Consider the following 9,367-nt stretch of genomic DNA (forward strand, 5'->3'; position numbering starts at 1 on the left):
CCTTCAACTAAGCAGCTCTAAACTAGCTCTCCACACCCCCTTAATCAATGACAAGCCTGTCGCGCATAAGTAACCGCAAAAGATTTACCCTAAGGAGCCTGTCGTTATCTTTGGCTGTTTACATTCACAAACGTTCCTGTTGCACTTGCTATTTTTGAAGGAATAAATTCATTGAGAGTTCACGGTGCATTTGTAGTCACAAAGGGAAGGAGAGCGTGATGAGTGTGTCCCTGTCTAAAGTATGTCCAGTGAGATAGGGCAATAACAGCAAATAAGACTCACTTTTATTTCATAAACTTGAAAGGAATAATACATTATTAGCTAATGGAGGGGTAACTTACAGTTTAAACGATAGAACGCGATGTTTAAAAAGCAAATAGGCACTATGGCAACACAAACGAAGTCTGTCTTACAGTGCAACTCCAGATTCTTACATTCACTCTCTTCAGGCACTTTCAAACGAAGTCTTTACGCCCATGTTCACTAGCTTTTCTCTCACATCACTAAAGGTTCCAATCTCACTTCTTGCTTCTGTGTCTACATCCTCAACACCCATCTAGAAGTCACCATCAACTTACATAGTGCTTGCCCCTTCCCATCCATGCGTGGTCATACATGACTCTCCTGGGCCAGGCCTGCTCTACTGGGCATTATTTTTAATGTTCATCGGGTTCTACTTACTTTGTGATGTATAAACACGAACAGTGTCTTGTCATTAACATTTCTATAGTTTTCATTTTTCAGAGTGGTAAAAATTATAATGGTGGTAAAAATATTTGATAATAATATAAAATCAATCTCTTTTAAATTTTAATTAATTTACTTACTTTGCATCCTTATATCCTGACCATAGGTCTTTTTTTTTTAATTGGTTGTTTATTTACATTTCAAGTGTTATCTCCCTTCCTGGTTTCCCCTCAGCGAACTCCTATCACTTTATTCCTCCTCCCAGCTTCTAGGAGGGTGCTTTCCACCACCAACCCACTCCGGCTTTCCCACCCTGGCATTCCCCTACACTGGAGAATCAAGCCTCCAGAGGACCAAGGGCCTCCCCTCCCATTGATGCCTGACAAGACCATCCTCTGCTAATATGCAGCTGGAGCCATGGGTCCCTTCCATGTGCACTCTTTGGTTGGTGTTTTAGTCCCTGGGAGCTCTGAGGGGAGGGGATCTGGTTGTTTGATATTGTTGTTCTTCCCATAGGGTTACAAACCCCTTCAACTCTTTCAGTCCATCCCATAACACCTCCATTCGGGTCCCTGTGCTCAGTCTGATGGTTGGCTGAGAGAATCTGCATCTGTATTGGTCAGGCTCTGGCAGAGCCTCTAAGGGGACAGCTGTACCAGGCTCCTGTCAGCAAGCACTTCTTAGCATCAGCAATAGTGTCTGAGTTTGGTGTCTGCAAATGGGATGGATCTCCAGGTGGGGCAGTCTCTGGATGGTCTTTCCTTCAGTATCTGCTCCACTCTTTGTCCCTGCATTTCCTTTAGACAGGAGCAATTCTGGGTTAATATTTTTAAGAGGGGTTGACGGCCCCATCTCTCAACCAGGGGCCATGCCTAACTTCTGGATATGATCTCCACCGGTTCTATCTCCCCTTTCTTGGGTATTTCAGCTAATGTCATCCCCGGTTGGGTCCTGGGAGCCTCTTGCTTTTCTGGAATCCGTGACCTTTTAGCAGCTACCCCCAGTTCCCCATCCACCAATACTACACAGTTCCCTTTAAATTCCTGACCCTCTCCAGTCTCCTCCCACACCTGACCCTGGTCCCCTCTTCCCTCTCCCCCCCCCCAGAACTCTCCCTCCTTCTACCTCCTGTGATTATTTTGTTCCCCTTTCTAAGATTGAAGCATCCACATTTTGGTCTTCCTTCTTGAGCTTCTTATCCGACCATGGTTACTCTTCCCCCCTTTCCTCCTGGTCCTTGTCTCCCTACCCCCAACTACTCCTCTTTATTTTCCTCTTCGGACAAAAAAGAGAGGCCTCCCATGGATATCAACCAGCCTGGGCAAGAAGAAACTGGAGTCTCTTTTTGAAGGCTAAATACTGTTTCCAAGAGATTTTAATTTGTTTAAAAATTGTGCAATTATTTCTAAGGGTTATAAATTTTAAAGCTTCCATTTAATGGCACCATTTGCTTTTGAATAACTAAATGGGCCTATTTTCAAATGGCTTATGAATTGTAAATACTAGATGTCACTTGGAAAATATTTCGTGTTTATTAACATACATGGAATTATGCTTAGTATTTGCAGGATATTTTGACAGAGTGCATATTGTGCAATGGTCAAAGCAGAGTAAGTATATTCCCTTGAACGCACATCATCTCTTCATAATTGTTCTAAGGTTTTTGAAATAAACATGGCTTCTTTATTATCTCGAGTCACTGTACTGTTCAGTTGCCCACGAGAATGCCTTTGTCCCTTCTCGTTCGTGAGTGGTCACAGTTGGCCTATGACTGAACTGGGCCAGGCTTGTTTTATTGGGCACTATTTTTAATGTACACTGGGTTTCACTTAGTTTGCGATCTAAATGTAATTTAGTACCTATTGGTCAACTTGTCTCCATGCTCCAACTTTACCCAGATTCTGGTATCCACCCTTCCGTTCTCACTGCCTATGAGACTTGGTTTTAAAAGTTTTATCTGTGAGTAAGATTATGGTATTTGCCTTCCTGTTTCTGGCTTATTTCAAGCAATGTAACAATCACCAGTTCCATCCATGGTGTTACAAATAGAAGGATTTAATTAATTTTTATGTCTTAATAATATTCCGCTATATCTGTCTGCCACACTTTCATCATCAATAAATTGATAACAGATTACTTTCCTATCTCGTCTTGAATGACATGTGCCGAAATGAATTTGAGAGCGAGGATTCTTTGTTAGCAGATAGAGTTCATTAATAGTAGTGAGATTGCTGGATTGTGGAGTTGTTCTATTTTAATGTCTGAGTAATTTCCTTCTTGCTTTCCACAATGGCTGAGCTGATGTACACCAGCATTCCCTGTTTCCTACCCTCTCAGTGTGTGTTTTGCTTTGTGGGTTTTTAAAAGTCATTCTTATGGTGAAACGATGGCTCACTGTGGTTGGATTTATGTTTCCATGAGTTTTGGTGATGTGGAGCACATTTTTATATATGTGCTGTCCATTAACCTCTTCTTTGTCGAGTGTCTTCTGACTGCTGCTTTATGTTTTCTAAAGACTGGGCTACTTCTATGCGTTCTACTTTGCTCAGTCAGCTGAGTATTGTACAGACTGTAAGTATTAGCCTCAGGTCACTCGCGCAGTTTGCACTTATTTTCTCCAGTACTCTGAGCTGTCTTTTCTATTTTGATGGTGTCCTGGGCTGTGCAAAAGCTTTTTAGCTTGCTGTCCTATTTTTATAATTTTGTTTCTGGTCCTCTCTTTTGTTTCTTAATTTAAAAAAGTCTCCAATTGCTATGTGTCGAAGCACTTCCATTATGTTTTGTCTTAGTAGTTTAAAATGTTTGGGTTTTCATGTAAGTCTATGCATTTAAGTTGAAATTGAGATGAAAATAACCTAGAGCCTGACTGAAGTTTGTCTGATGAGAAGTTAGGGTATAGTTTTATTCTTCATATGAATGGACGATTTCCCAGCACCAGTTAGTTGACAGACTGTTTTCCAACACATTTTCTCAACAGTGAGGTTACTTCTAGGATCTCTATTCTGTTTAATTATTCAGGTTCTTTTCGTATGTCACTATTATAACTTATTGTGTTTTATAGTTTACGAAAATACATTATGTTCATTATAAAGTTTTATTGACAATGTCTCTGTGGTACGTTTTGAACTCCGGTAGTGTAATTCCTTAAGTTTTGTTCCTTTCACCCAAGATGAGTTTGGTGATTTAGTTTTGTTTCTCATTAAATATAAATTTTAAGGTTGTTTCTTTCCTAGGTACATAAATAGCACTATTGGTATACTTTAAAATAAAATGAAGATTATATTTATGTCTATGTGGTTGTATCTATGTTGGTCAATGTCACGCGTGATTGAGCAGCCATAGAGTCCAGAAGAGGACATCGTATCTCCTAGAGCTGGAGTTACAGTGTTCATGAGCCATGGGATGGGAACGCTGGTTCTGGATAACACCAAGATGCTCTCTTAATCACTGAGCCATCTGTCCAGGTGCCTGTAAATAATTCAACTTCATTCCATCTACGAGCATGTGATGCCTCTTCAATTATTTACTTGTTCAGCATTTACATTGTTGAATACTTTTATTTTTTGTTAAATTTTTCTCTTTTCCTTAAATTTGTTACTCATACGAGTTGGGTGTAAAACATTATTTCTTTGATCGTCTGCTATTGGTATCTATAAGCACATTCAAATTTTAAATGTCAGTTTTGTATCTTGGAACATGACTCAAGTGTGCCAATTATTTTTCTGCCTCTCATAATGATCATATTGAGTTTCCCCCTTTATTCTACTGATATGATAGATCATGCATTTCGTTTTGAACCATCCTTCTATTCCTGGAATAAAACATTGATTATTGTCAGTAATTTGTTGGATTTTCTTTGCTAGTGTTTTCATGATTTTTGCATCTATGCTAATCAGAAATAATTTTAGGTACGTTTGTGTGTACTTGTCCTGTTTTAGTATTAGCATACTTTTGCAGTGATATAATAGTTTGAAAGAATTTTCTAAAAATGAATAATTATTAACACTAAAAAGTTTATATATATCAGCCTTAGTGCCACATGTCTTTAATTCCAGCACTTGGGAGACAGAATCCTGCAGATCTATGTGAGTCTGAGTCCAGTCTGTTCTACAGAGAGAGTTGAAGGATAGCCAGGGCTACACAGACAGAACAAGTCTCGAAAAAATTTATACTTTTCTACATGTAGAGTGATTTTAAAAATTAACATTGGGAAATTCATTTTTATTATTTTTATTTTTTTAATTTATGATAATTATAGATTTTCCCTCCCTGTCCTCCCTTCAGTCCTTTCCATGCACCACCTTGCATGCACCTCTTTCATGGCCTCTTTTCTTTGTAATTGTTAGATATTATATACATAATTGGTCTGTATAAATTTCTAATGTAATCTCAGTCTATATGTTACTATTCTGTATATGCTTTCAAAGGTGATAATTTGGTCCCCCTAAACTAATGGTCTTTTGTCTTTAGTACACACACACACACACACACACACACACACACACACACACACACACACACACACACACGAACAAAACAAACAAAAAAAAAAAACGTATTTCCAGTGAGACCAGCCTGGTTCTGCCACCCTAGCCAACTATCCAGTCCTAGGGCAACTAGATTTTTGTTTGCTAATAACTAAAGTTGTGGGCTTTTGTTTGTTTGTTTGTTTTATTGTTACTTTTTTAGAAAATGAGTAGGATTTAGATTATCTTGGGTACATTTTCCAATCTGGTATTTCATATGAAGGGTTGACGTCACAACCTGGAGGGGGGAAATCACACTAATTACTGCAAATATTCTTAGTCAAGAGTCAAGAGAGTTTACTCATTGCTTGTGTGTAAACTCTTCATCTGAGAAGTGTTCCACACTTTCATAATGCCAGTACTGCTACTTCATTAACAAAAGGTTTTCATTTGACCATTGTTTTAAGCTGAGAAAAATCATCATTAGTAGTATGTTGTAATGATGGAAAAGGAAGGAATTTTTGTATTATTTTATCACCATAGTTTATAGCTTTTGAAATATGTTCTCAAGTGTTCAGACCTGAGTTTTTGTATGACAAGAATTCTAAATAAAATCCTAAATTAGCAAATATATATGGAACATCCTATATTTCACAATGTTTGCATCTATCAACCATATAATCTTGCTCTCTAAATATGTACATTGATATTAATTTATACTTTACTACAACTGAAAAATAACACTGAGAAAATCAACAGTTAAAAATAGTCACAAAAATCTAGCAATTTTATGAAAAACAGATTTTAAGAAATAAAAAAATGTAATCAAAGATCTGTAGACTGTGGAGGAGAATGTGTAAGAGCATTATTTAATATTTTTCTTGGATTGTCCAGAGAGTCACTCTATGAGGAAATGCTCAGGTGCTGGTTGTTAAAGTAAGAATCTAGAAAAAAAAATCATGATGACACGTTAGCATAGTTTGGATAATAATTCTCAATCGTGAAAGCTAAACTTATATAAACGAACATGAAAAGTCATAGCACCTCTCTAATGCTGAGCATTCCCTACAATGGGAAGTAGTTACTTGATTACAGTTACATTTTACTCAGACTGGCCTTTCATGGATCACTTAAAAATCCTCGCTGATGAGCAAGGTGGGGAGTGGTAAGGGAGGGGCAGTGAATAAATAAATTAATTAATTAATGAAAGAAAACAAACAACCCCTTCATTTAGAAAGTCATGTGTTCTGGACTTAAAAATGTGTGGAGATACACAAATGCCTTTTATTCTATTTTATATGCAGTAGTTAAGACACTTTGGATACTGACACATATTTTAAAGCTCCAAGATACTGATTATGTAGTATAATATTTGCAATTACTTCGATAAAAATCTCTTATACATTCAAGACAATATTGCCCTTCAATTTTAAGTACTGGGTTTCTACAAACTATAATCCAGGAAAATTCTATTCATATTTATTGAATGGTTTCAGATTTGAACTCTCTTCATAATCTGTAATATCTTTCTTATAAAAATAACTTCTAGGAAATTTATTTGACACAACTTCCCATATCAATCTTCTTTTTGCTCATGTCCCATTTTTTAATCAACAACTTGAAAAATGTTCATAGGTATAGAAATATTCTAATTGCATTTTGTGATATTTGTAACTCTTCTGTCATTTGTCTTACTGTAAAAAAGTTTTCCTATTTTATTACCACTAATGAATTTTTTTAAAAAAATGTGTTGCTTGTTACCATTTCTATAGCATATACAATGGCTCTATATTTTTTAATTTCCAATTTTTGAAACCAGAGATGGAAGAAAAGAAAGAAAATGGTTAATATATAAAAAAGAAGTAGGGGAAAGTATTTTAAAAACTACCTTGGGGTGGAGTCCCCAGAGACCTGGGAGGTGAGAAAATCTTAGGACTTAAAGGGAGGGACCTTAGATGATATGCCCCACAGTGAGGAGAGGGAACTTGTAGAGTCCACCTCCAGTAGAAAAACAAGGCATCAAGTAGAGGGATGGGGTTGCCATCCCACAGTCAAAAGCTCTGACCCAGATTTGTTCCTGTCTAAAAGAACCACAGGGACAAAAATGGAGAAGAGACTGAGGGAAAAGAGTTTCAGTGACTGGCCCAACTTGGGATCCATCTCAAGGGAAGGCCTCAAGGCCTGACACTATTACTGATGTTATGGTTTGCTTGCAGACAGGAGCCTAGCATGGCCCAACAAGCAGCTGAGACAGACACACAATCACAGACTGAAGTCGGTGTCCCCTGTGGTTGAATTAGGGAAAAGCTGGAAGAAGCTGAGGAGGAGGGTGACCCCATAGGAAGAACAACAGTCTCAACTAACCCAGACCTCTGAGGTCTCTTAGACACTGAGCCACCAGCCAGGCAGCATACAAGTGCTGGTCCAACCCCCACCCCCTGACACACATACAGCAGAGGGCTGCCTGGACTGACCTCAGTGAGAGAAGATGTGCCTAACTCTGGAGAGACTTGAAGCACCAGGAAGTAGGGAGATCAGATGGAGGAATTGGGGACATCTTTGAAACAGGGGGGAGAAGAAATGGGATCAGTAACTGTAGGATGGTGGACCTGGTGGGCGGTAATGGCTGGATTGTAAAAAAAAAAATGTAATATAAAAAATCTACAAGTGATCTGAAAGAATATTTATAAAGATATATCAACCAAAGAAAGGTCAAGAATAAATTCTCAAAAGTGTTGCTCTTTGCCAGAGCCTTTCTTTTCCTCTAATTCCTAGTCAGCTCTGTCTCTCCAGTTTGCTATTAAAATGTAGTTAGATGAGTCACCCTAAAGCTAAGCCTGTAAGAAGAATAGCATGTAAGCAGAATAATCTAGTCGCAATGTTTTATTTTTATAATTTCACCCCCTTTTGATGTCCTTTTAAACCTGTTAACTTCCTCAAAGATATTTTTCCAACTTTATTGAGATATGATTGACAAAGAAATACATATTTAGAAAGTAAAAAATGGGGGTTGACATATGTATACACCGTGAAATTATTATAATAAACTATTACCATAGCTATCACCTTCCACTGTTAACATTTGGGCAGGTGTGGGAGATTGTAATGAGAACATTTGTCTTTTGTGCTCAACAACAGAGTGTTTAAACTATAGTTACCATACTTCAGTTAAATATCTTGTGTTTATTCATCTTATGACTGGAAGTTTGTATGCTTTGAGCAAAAATAGAGTAGAACATAACTTTTCCTTTAAAGGCTTTCTTACCTTCAAAGAGCATAGCATCTTTCCAGTGCCACAATCTAGAGGCAAACGATGACTGGAACATCACCAAGGCCACTGAACTGTCCACAGGCCCTTCCTCCTGGGACGCTCTCTCAATTTGCAAACCAAATATATCCAAACCTGAATTTCAATTCCCACTTGTTTTCAAATTCTCCAATCAAAATTTTGTCCTTAAAATACTCAAAGAAGAATCCAGAAAGCAACTTTTTTCCTATATGTGACCTCTTTGACACCACCCAGACATCTTTGATACCTCCTTTCTGCATTTTAAATCTTCCACCATGTCGTCTTCTCCAATGGGTTCACCTTTCTCAAGCCATGACTTTCCTGTATTTTACTTAGAACAGTAATTCTAAGATTTGTTTCTGCACCTAAATCCATCTTTTATCCAAATTTAGTGTACAATTAAAAATATAACTTTGCCATTCTCTAACTAAAATTTCTTAAATAGTTACCCATGGTTTGGTCAATAGTTGAACCAATTGTATCTGAATATCCAACTGATCAGTCACACTGTCTCCTTTGGCCCACTATGTTACAGTTTCTATGGGCGCTTTCAGTTCTGGTCTTTGAACTCCTTTCCTTAAAAGCTTCTCAATTGCTCCTCTTTCTGTCTGGAATTATCCATCCACCCACAGTTTTTGCCTGACTAATATAGAATTCACCCAGTTTAAAAATCACCAATTATTCCCCCACCCACCTTGCAGACTCAATTGTACATTCCAAAGTATGATGCATTCGTATTTCAGGATAGTTACCTCAGTAAACTTATCTATTTTTTGCTTATATACATTTTGTTGTTATTTGCACAGACACACACAGACACACACAGACACACACAGAGCACAGACAAACACTAACAACTACAAACACTGACAATGTTTCCTTACCTAAGCTGTAAGTTCTCCAGGCGAGGTCTGTATTGGCCTAC

Source organism: Rattus rattus, chromosome 6 (assembly GCF_011064425.1).
Source record: "Rattus rattus isolate New Zealand chromosome 6, Rrattus_CSIRO_v1, whole genome shotgun sequence".
In the NCBI taxonomy this organism is placed as follows: Eukaryota; Metazoa; Chordata; class Mammalia; order Rodentia; family Muridae; genus Rattus; species Rattus rattus.